Raw genomic sequence first — 11,664 nt, 5'->3', positions numbered from 1 at the left:
TATTTTAATTGAATGTATTGATAAAATGTAAGAATTTGAAATGAAATTTAGAGCATACCAGTACATTAAATAAAATTAGGGGGAAAATGCCCTTTATAAAGGTAAAAAAAAATATTCCGATAAGAGTGTTTTCAAAAATGAAACATTGACAATTTAAGTTTAAAGGGAGTAGGCTAAAGCCTCTGTTTAGGCTATAAAGGAAATGTAATTTTGCCAAAAGAAGAACTTTTAATTTAAATAAATGTTAATTTTAAATCAGCCTACCGTACTTCAGTGTGATATGTTACCATATTATCATGCTTAATTGAATAATTGTAATGTGATGATCAGATGCAGATATCTAAATCAAAGAATATGGGTGGTTGGCAGGTGGATTATTTTTTATTTTTAACAACAGATTCGAGTGACTCAAAGTGCACCAGATTAATGAATTTATCTTTAAAATGCACAAATTTTTCTCCCGGGGGGCATGCCCCCGGACCCCCCTAGTGTTACGATTTTACCACCTCCGCCTCATTTTGAGCCAGGAAAAACCCTGTATCGGCTATTGTTAAAAGGAGATCTGTGTTTTATGTTGTTGGAAACGGGAAAGAGAATCAGTCCTGTACATGACTGTTTTAGGCCTGTAATTGTATTGATTATTGAGGTAATGAATAGTAGTAGGAATGTAATTTGTGTGAAAATATTTTTGAACAATTGAAGGATGACTGTTGTCATAATATTTTGTATGCTACTTGCACTTACCATTTTGATTTGAAATAGCCTGTTTTAAAAGGGAAAATGAAACAGTACATTATTGGCTTAGGCCTGTAATTGACTGATTATTGTGTTTATATATGAGTAATAAGCCTGTGGATATATACTTAATGTTATATTACTGTTGAAAATGTTGAATTATAGTTGACAGTTTGTATAGTTATATACTATTTGTATAGTTAAATAAATATTTTGCTAGTGACTGACAGGCAACAAAGAATGTCAAAGTAGAACTACATTGTGGCCTTGTTTTTTCATCATTTTCTGCAAGTGGTAGATCTTGGTTTACATTTGGACTTGGGATGTGATCTTAGGCTTGAAAAGGTTGGTGACCACTGCTTTAGCAGATAATCATTCAGTAGATAATGAGTTGAGGACAACTATCAGTCTATTATTTGTCTTCTGTTGTAGCATTTTTATTGTTGCAGTATTTTATTTTTGCTTTTCCGTTTCTTATCCGCCTTCCTAAACCACCAATACAGATAAATTAAGAGGTTTTAATTTTTGTTATATTTTTTTGTTATATTTTTCCTAACAATACAAATACAACACAATGCAAATTAAGGTTTTATTTTATTTTATATATTTTTTTTCCCCTGTCTCTTACTTATCTTGAGGCCACGAGATAGTTATAATAATTTTTTTTTGACAAAGTGGGACTAGGGGGGCTCCGTAGTCTCTCTATACATACAGATCAGTTCAACTTTAAAATCTTTCCTCTAAAGTCCATTTCGCTAAAGTGACCACAACATTTTTTTACAGTTCTTGCACCAAAAATTTGAAGGAAATTTAGTTAGGAATTTAATATTAAGCGGATAATAATCAGAAATGTTTCTCGAGCATCAAATCATCATATTAGAGTGATTTCTGAAGGATCATGTGACACTGAAGACTGGAGTAATGATGCTGAAAATTCAGCTTTGATCACAGGAATAAATGACATTTTAAAATATATTCAAATAGAAAACAGTTGTTTTAAATTGTAAAAATATTTCACAATATTACTGTTTTTAGTGTATTTTTTTTATTATTATTTTAAAACAATTCAGCAAATCTCTGAATGAGGCTGTTTAGATGTACTTAATATATCTAAATTTAACTTTTTCTTTTGCTGCAATGTTTGATGAAGCAGTTAGTGTGTTTTTTTAGAGGATCTTGATGTGTGAAAGCTCTGGACATGTTTGTGTACACAGAAGCTTGTGTGAATAGGAGAACTGACCCTGAACTAACACCAGCAGCTTCTCTTCGAGTCAGCTAATGAGAGTCCCATCATCCATCGCTCACGAGCGCTCACCGGCCCCTGAAAGAGCCCCTGGAAGCTGTTGGTTCGGATTCAGAATCGCTCTTCTTGACAAAAAAAACACAAGAATTCTGACATGAAACATTGAGGCTAAAATAACAAACAAAGCGCCAAGATAAACTGAGAGGGTGAGGGCAGCGCATCTTTTCATCCCTCATCCGTTTCAATCCATCTTTATCTTCTGATAGATTAAAAGAGGGGTTAAAGGACTACTTTACCTGAACATGTAAAATACGTAAAAGCTAAATATTTTTCAGTAAGTATATAATGGCAGAACTTAATTTTGTGGTATTCTATCCCTTTAAGTGCACAAACAGTCTGTTAGGGAATGCAGAAGTTATCTCAAAGTCTCGTTCCAAACTCTGATATACCTTACCGTATCCTCTGTTCTCTTCCTCTGCACCGTCCTGTAGCGTGCAGATGTCTGAGTTTCAGCCAGCGCTGTGGCCTGTTCGAGGCGGGTGATAAGCGTGTGATACGGGACAGTCTGCTTCGGCTGCAGAGGTCTGAAAACGAGAGTGACACTTTTCAGACAGGATGCGGTTGTCACTTGAGCAAACAGCAGTGGACGGTGCGATAAACGTGTTCGTGCTGCCGTGTCCCCTGCGTCCAGACGGGGCCCTTTGGCCCTGTTAGTTTAACACTGCATTCCAGTTTAATCTGTGAAGTGCTTCTAGGAAGAAAATATATGGAACAGAGATGATATTGTCAAAAAAAGAAGAAGTGCTTTCTTAGGGGAGCTTTAATTTAAATTTTTTTTAAATTATTGTTGGCTTATACACTTAAATTGGATTATTTAATTTAAATATTCATTAAAGTAAATGATTTAACTAAATTATAGTTTAAAACCACCTGGCTGAAAAAGATTCTAATAACACTGTTTTGGTCTGTTTATTATTGCGCAACTGAATGATTTTTGATGTCATCAGAAAAAAACCTCAAGAAAAATCTCAACCTTTTAATAATGTATTGCAATTCTTACAGAGCGTTTTGATCAAGTATGAAAGATAGTAGTTTTTTTTTTTTTTTTACTAGCACTCAGGACCGACCTACGAGATTATGCATTATGCAAATTGCAATCAGCATTTATTTTGAGTGCATTGTATTCACCACTGGCCAACCTAATTTGCATAATTATTTTAGTGAATAAAATGTAGATCTGCTCTTCAACAGAAAGTGGAAGTAGTCCTGAATGTTATCTTTTACATGTCAAGGAAAACAAATTAAAATAGAATTTATTTCATTTTGAAAAATCACATGGTAAAACATCAAACAATTATGCAGTATTTGTTTAAAAATATATAGTGAACAGATTCATTATTATCTGCAAATGTCTTTAATGTGCTAATAATATGTGTAAAGTGTTTTTCAGAGGCTATATGGATATTTGTGGCTTTAAAAGGCTGGTTGATTATGATCTTACTTGTCTAACTTTAGTTAGTGTGTAATGTTGCTGTTTGAGCATAAACAACATCTGTAAGTTACATCGCTCAAAGTTTAAAGCAAAGGGAGATATTTTCCTTTAAAGAAATCGTTTTTTTAAGGACTACAACAAACGGCTGGTAGGGACTGACTACACTCACAGCACATGTGTGAGTTTCTGCTCAAGCTGTCGCATCCATCTTTTCACATGCAATATAATGTCACTCTAGGAATCTCACAACAGTTCCCACACAAGCGTTGTATAGATTATCATGACAGAATTTGCTAATTGAAGATAGTTAACTCCACATCAGCAACATAAATTCATCAACTAACCATTCAGAGACGTCCTGTTGAATTCTACATGTTGTCACTTCTTCTTGAGTCTCTCCATCTTTGTCCGACTCCAGTTTAAACATAAAAGGCAGAACAGTTTCTGACATTTTAGTGCTTGTCTGCATGAGGTAATCGGACCTGCTGCTAACGCTAACACACACACACACAAGCTCTTGAAGCTCCGCCCTCTGTGCCGGGAGCAGCAGCTCATTTGCATTTAAAGGAACACACACAAAACGACGCGTTTTTACTGACCCTCAAAAAGGGCCAATTTTAACATGCTGTGAAAAATGATCTGTGGGGTATTTTGAGCTACAACTTCACATACACACTCTGGGGACAACAGAGACTTGTTTTACATATTGTAAAAAGGGGCATTTTACCACCCCTTTAAATGACATAATAGATTCCTGGCATTCAGCAAAATGCAAAAACGTCAAGGTTATTAATTTGTGGCCTGGAATTCCAGTAGTGTAAGATTCCATGTACTGTCGCCCCTCCTATAAACTACTGTACTGCATTGTAAAAATTCCTTTGACGAACATGATGACGGTGATGGAATTGGAAAAGGCCCTAAACAATTGTGGCACAGACGCAGACAGTTGTGGACAGCAGACGACAGGATGTTAGCAGTAGCACACACACTGCCAGCAGGTTTCCTCACGGCATCTGAACACAAATACATGAAGACACACCGACACTGACTGACAAAAATCAGAGGTAGAGGTGAAAACGGGGCAGTCTGAAATTGTATTTAATTAAACTATTAATTGAACTCAATTATTTAATTAAATTATAATTTTAAATCCCCTGGCTGATAAAAAAAATGCTAATAAAACGTTTTAAATTTTTTATTTATTTATTTTAATCTATATTTTGGCACTTGTTTACCCTTAAATTAGATTAAAATATTTAATTTAAAATTTAATTTATTTATTTGTTTGTTTATTTATTATTTTGACACTGTTGGCATTTTAACCTTAAGTTAGATATTTAATTCATATTTTGAATTCAATTAATAAAATGAACATTTTTGGCTGATAAAAGAATCCACTTAAACTGTCTAGTAAATAAACACCTGAATGTTTGCAGATGTGTTGGACATATTGAAAATCCTTCACACTGCCGCCGCTTGCTAGAAATATATTATGTATTGGCATGGCAATATATATTTTAGTCTTGAGGTATTATATTGTCCTAGGAAATGAAGAATGTCACGTTTCTTTTTCAGATGTTGGCTTTCTTGCAAGTTGCAACATGTGCTGAAAGTGTATTTTCTTTCTAGCTTGTTTGTCTTCTTCAGACCTTGAATGCACGATGTGGTCAAGGTCTGTGGAGCAAAGCATTGCTGTGTGGTGACCTCTGTGTTCCAGCCACACACATTTCCATGCAGTGCATGGGCATTCGGAGGTCTGCCTCGTATCCGGACGCAGAGAAACCCCACTGCTGACTGTTTGTGTGAGGAGACAAAGACACCTACAGCTGCAGCAACCACTGAAACACTCTGGGACTAATATGAGAACGACTGCATGGACAGATGGAAAAGGTGTGTTTGAAAACACAACTTCACAGCTGCCTCATCAAATCTATGTATAAAGTAAAGCTGATATTTCTTTTCAGCATCATTTAAAGCTGTTCTTAGGTTCAAAGACAGCTGGACAAAGCACATAATCTTGCATTGATTTGTTCTCACAATAGTAACTATTTGAATAGTGAATCAGTGCTTATGTGTCATTATGAAACACTATGTTTAGATTTTGCTTTACTGTCTGCAACACTTATCGTTGATATTCAAAATGTTATTTCATACTGTTGACCTTGAATAAACACTTAACAACAATACTGTATTTTAAATACATAACAAACACTTTACAGTTTAAAAGTTTGTGTTCAGTAAGAATTTTTTTTTAAAGACATTAATGGTTTTATTCAGCAAGGGTGCAATTAAATCGATCAAAAGTGACAGTAATTATGTTACAGAAGATTTATTCATCAAAGAATCCTGAAAGATCTTCGCAAAAATATGAAGCAGCACAACTGCCAACTGATAATGACATATCCTAATTTTGCCGATGGTAGTGTATTTCTATTACGTTTAGGATAATTCCATTATTTTTCCAAGGCATTTCTTTTGAACTCATTAGGTTGTGCATTGCACTGTAATTTCTCTCTCTGTAAAAGTGTGTGGCATAACTGACAGACAGGTATGTTGTGTGTTTTCCCTCCTCTTGGCCCCTGCTTTGACCTGTTTCATGCCGCGAGACACACGTCTGCCGGAGAGACTGATTCAGGACATGACATCAGTATCTGAATGAAAACATCTCAGTGTGAGTCCAGACAGCCTGCTCTCCTTCACTGCGCACTATCAGTCACACTAGAGGACCATTTGTAAACTTTAGCTACAGCTGTTTGTTCTTTAACTTGCTTATTCCAAAGAAAATGAGTCAAATTGTGCAAGTAGCTTCAAATCTTAAATATTTTGTATTTGTTTCTCTATTTAACAAATTGTTCTAAGATTTTACAGTTACTAAACTCAAACATATCTACGCCCCTTTCACAGCAATCCCGGTAAATTACAGTAAAATTACCGGAACGTCCTCTTCTGGTTGTGCTGTTCACACAATGCATTTTCCGTCATTTAAGATACATACATCGGTACCAAAATACAAAATTCTTGTGATGCCATATCATGCCAGTCATCACAAATGTAAATGTTGGTGGAAAAAAGAATGACATGGGAGGAAAATGTTGTTCCAACCCCATAAGACCTTCGTTCATCTTCGGAAAACGAATTAAGATATTTTTGATGAAATCTGAGAGCTGGATCACTCCTCCATACTAGTCCATAGGCTTCTTCAGGGATTGAACTTGCCGGCCTCGAAAAGTTATTAAAGACTTCGTTAAAATCAGTGGTGGACAGTAACGAAGTAAATGTAATTCGTTACTGTACTTAAGCAGCTTTTTTGCGTATCTGTACTTTACTCAAGTATTTACATTTTGGGAGACTTTTACTTTAACTCCACTACATTTCAAAGTCAAATATCTTACTTTTTACTCAACTACATTTTCAAAATCAGTCCTTCCTTTTTATTTATGAGTGGATAAAAACGTAACTAGTCAAACGAGCCACCAATCACAGTACAGCGCGCGCGCGCTTTGTTTTGAAATTGTCTGGCGGTCGAGCGCGAATCAGAGCCGTAAAACATGAGAGTTGCGAACATAGATAGTTGTGACCGTGATCTCGCCGCCGCGCGGTCACGTTATTCGTGTAGCTCTCAATAGTTCCAAACAAATCGCGTTGACAATGATTTTAAGCGGGACAGAGAGCAGCAGCTATTATTGCAGCAATTATTGGTAAGTATTGACGCATAATGTACATTGCTTACGTTGCCACTAAAATGACTCTGGGGAGTAGCCTAGCAGAAACACGTTTTCTGCTAGGCTACTCCCAGAAAAAAATACGTTTTTGTGTTTAATTTTGGAGGGAAATTGGCTGCTCCCATAACATAGAATATATATATATATATATATACTGTATATATATATAACATCTTTGAATATGTGTATGTGTGTGTATATATATATATATATATATATATATAATGGCGTTGTGCAGGTTTATGTGAATGTATCATAACATAAAGATGTTAATAATTATGACCATAGGCGCTGGAGAAAAATATATACAGTAAATGCTGTAAATGTTTTATACCTTATGGGAACAGTCCCCTTCCCTCCAAAATTAAACACACAAAAAATTAATTCAATTCAAATATATACACACATATATAATATATTATAGCCATAAAAAAATCAAAGTACTTGGATACTTAAGTACATTTGAAGGCAAATACTTTTGTACTTTTACTCAAGTGAATGTTTAAAGGCAGCACTTCTACTTTTACTTGAGTAATATTTTACCTTGAGTATCTTTACTTTTACTCAAGTACATGGTATGTGTACTTCGTCCACCACTGGTTAAAATAGTCCAAGTGACTACAGTGGCTCAATCTTAAGTTTATCAAGCGACGAGAATACTTTTTGTGCGCAAAATCAAACAAAAATAACGACTTTATTTCAACTATTCATGTCCATCTCTTTGGGCCTCTGGTCAGTTAACGTAGTGTGATTCCGTAGGGCTACGTCACACGTAGGCTCACTATTGGCCGACGCTGGTCATGTGCGTGATGCGTGTGACGTACAACAACAGAAGCTTACGCTATTACACTAGTGAACTGACTCGAGGCCCACAGAGAAGGAAATGAATAGTTGAAATAAAGTCGTTATTTTTGTTTTTTTTTGCGCACAAAAAGTATTCTCGTCGCTTGATAAACTTAAGATTGAGCCACTGTAGTCACTTGGACAATTTTAACGATGTCTTTAATAACTTTTCGAGGCCGGCAAGTTCAATCCCTGAAGAAGATTTCATCAAAAATATCTTAATTCGTGTTCTGAAGATGAACGAAGGTCTTACGGGGTTGGAACAACATGAAGGTGAGTAATTACTGACATAATTTTCATTTGTAGGTGAACTATCCCTTTAAATCTGCTGTGGTCAGGTGGTTCAGCTTGTAATTACAAGTTCTATAATTTATTATCTTCATTCTCTGTTCACACACAACATAATACCGGTAATTTACTGTTAATGTTAAAACTTCTCACCGGGAAATTGCCAGAACGAATTTACCGATATTTTTGAAAAGGTCTTGTTCACACATGATCTCTTAACTCACTGATCTCTTCATTTTCTGTTAAGTTTCTTAATGTCTTGTTGCAGTTACACTGACATTTTGAAACTTTATTTAAGCACATCTCTTTGTAGGAATGATCTTATGTCACTCTCTCATAGTTTGGGCAAATGCCATTGTTGCATTTTAAATATTATGGAACAAGCTGCTGTGTTTGTCCTACAGTCGTTTATAACCTTATTCTAGCGCTTGAGGTCATGGAGCTGATGTTTGCCAGGGTAATGAGTGCTGTCATCAATGTTTCTTTACGTCTGTTTAGTCTCCCAAATTAAAATACGAACAAACACTATTGCTGCTTTCTGATCACATGGATTTATAGTAAGCCTATGTTCTGTTAACCCATTATAACTTCCCAGGAATGTTTGAAGGCAGAAAACAACAAAGTCAGAACGAGATATTAGAAATAAACTTTAAACATTTAAGAAATATTGTTTAATTTAACATGGACAACTTAAGTCAGGGATCTAAACAATTGATTTTTATAGCGAAACTTCCTGATTTCATTGGATTTTGTTTTAGTATTTTGGTGCTCTTGGCATTAGATTATATTAAATTATTTCATTTAAATATTAACGTAATCATCGTATTAATGTAATCATTTAACCAAATGATAAATTCTTAAAACTGTTTAGTAAATACACTCCGCCACAATTGAATGCTTGTGTATTACAAATAAAATACCCTACACTGCTATAGCTTGCTTGATATCTAATATGTTTTGGTCATGCAGCCTTCCTGAGGTATTTCATAATGTCCCAGTGACTGAAGAAAGTCACGTTTCTTTTTCGATATTGTATTTCTTATTTTACTATATTTTCTTTATACCTTGTCTGTCTTATTCATACCTGCATAATTAAATATAAATAATTAGTAGTATTTTTTATAGAGAAACCTGGTGATTTCATTAGATGGAGGCCTAATTAGAAGTTGTTCCAAACCTGTTTCACAGAGATTTCCAAACCTGTATGGGTTTCTTTCTTCTGTTGAACACAAAAGAAGATATTTTGAAGGTAATATGTTGGTAACCAAACAGACCCATTTGACTTCCATAGTATTTGTTTTCCTACTATGGAAGTCAGTGGGTGCCATCAACTGTCTGGTTACCAACATTCTTCAAAATATCTTCTTTTGTGTTCAACAGTAGAAAGAAACTCATGCAGGTTTGGAACGACATGAGGGCGAGTACATGATGACAACATTTTCATTTTTGGGTGAACTATCCCTTTAACTTCTGATTGTATTTCTCAGTGTTAGTTGCAGGGTTTCATATAGAAGTGGCTTCAAATGGTCCTTAATTTGCTCTGAATAGCTTGAAAACCCCCTGAATTGCCCCAATAAAAGCTTGTGTTTAGTGTCTTGACATAAATCAGGTTGAGTGTACGAGAAGCCCTAGGGGAAGAGGTCAGGTCACTGGGCCTTAATGTTACAAAAAGAGCAGGTGTTTCCCAGTGAATCTTATTTGAAATGTCAACTGATTGATGATCACCAGAACACGGTCACCAGTTCCTTTCTGACAAAATCATTTCCGGTAACATTATGCATTTATTTTTGTTTTATTCTGTGATTTCTGCCAGAACATTCTGTGGTGTGATGATGCTGATGTTTTGGTGTCATGAGATAATAGCAGTAAGATAATAGCTCAGTTCTTTCACTCTGTCCTCTTATAGGAAAATTGAGCGCAACAGAAGAGGAGCCAGAGCACCGTCTGTTCGTATTGTGTCTGAAATGACATGTTGATGGGTTAGGCTGACACCGAAACCCCATTCACAAAAACCTGGCACCTCTGTACCACCTTATTCCAAAGCTGTATTTTCAGCATCATTACTCCAGTCTTCAATGTCACATGATCTTTCAGAAATCATTCTAATATGATGATTTGCTGCTCAAGAAACATTTCTGATTATTATCAACACAACCAACACATTCTTAATGTGATTTACAGAAGAAGGACATGTGCTTGGATCATGCTTTGTTGTCTTTTGTTGTTGCTTGAACAGCAACCAATACCACTGTATTACAACAGAACCGGAAGACAATACAATGCTGAATAAAGTCGCAGTTTTTGTTATTTTTGGACCAAAATGTATTTTCGATGCTTCAAAACATTCTAACTAACCCACTGATGTCACATGGACTACTTTGATGACGTCTTTATTTCCTTTCTGGACAAGGACAGTATACCGTACATACATTTTCAATGGAGGGACAGAAAACTCTCAGACTAAATCTAAAATATCTTAAACTGTGTCCCGAAGATGAACGGAGGTCTTACGGGCTTGGGACGACATGAGGGGGAGTCATTAATGACATAATTTTCATTTTTGGGTGAACTAACCCTTTAAAGGCTTCTGTCAGCTGCTTCATATAGAAGAGTTTCCATCATGGGATGGATCATTTTATGGATTTAATTTGAATTAATTTTCATTTCAGTAAGATTTTATTAATTAAACAGCTTGTAAACTTACTTTATTACTAAATTAAATAACCCTGCAGTCAATAATTGTATCCTTTAAAACTCATCTTTGATCATCAAAACGACATATTTAAATGTTTTCTTCATGCATTAAAATATGCTTGAATGTAACTCTACACCCTTGCTTCATTTGGTATAAGCATGAATATGCAAATTAGCCCCGCCTCCACTCACTCACACAGCTCGGACTACATGATCCACTCGCCCAACTGTACAGGGCAAGTGGAAATATTGGTTTAATTCAGCCATATACGTTTGAAGCAGAAAATAATTCAGAAGAAGAGGAGAAGAGCGAATTATACAAGGTCTAAAAGTCGATGTATCAGAATGGTAATGCGTTTTAAATATCGCTTTCTACAACGTTGGGCACATAATGGTAATTGAGACAATTAGCAGTTGGCTTGACTATTATCAAACAGCTAATAATGTGTTGCTAATGTTACACAAACCGTATTCCTGTTTGCCATCTCAATGTCAGTGAAGCGACGCAACTGACGCCAGTAGGTCACATGATAACAACATGGCGGATGTAGTACGTACGGATTATATACAATACATATTCAAAATAAGTACCTACTCAAGAGAGTATATGTGATTTCGATAAACTTCAGTTTTAAGAAGAAATACTC

The sequence above is a fragment of the Rhinichthys klamathensis genome, unplaced genomic scaffold (genome assembly GCF_029890125.1).
Source record: "Rhinichthys klamathensis goyatoka isolate OS25496 unplaced genomic scaffold, OSU_Roscu_1.1 h1tg000354l_1, whole genome shotgun sequence".
In the NCBI taxonomy this organism is placed as follows: Eukaryota; Metazoa; Chordata; class Actinopteri; order Cypriniformes; family Leuciscidae; genus Rhinichthys; species Rhinichthys klamathensis.
The sequence above is the reverse complement of the archived record's forward strand: the minus strand, read 5'-3'. Positions refer to the sequence as shown.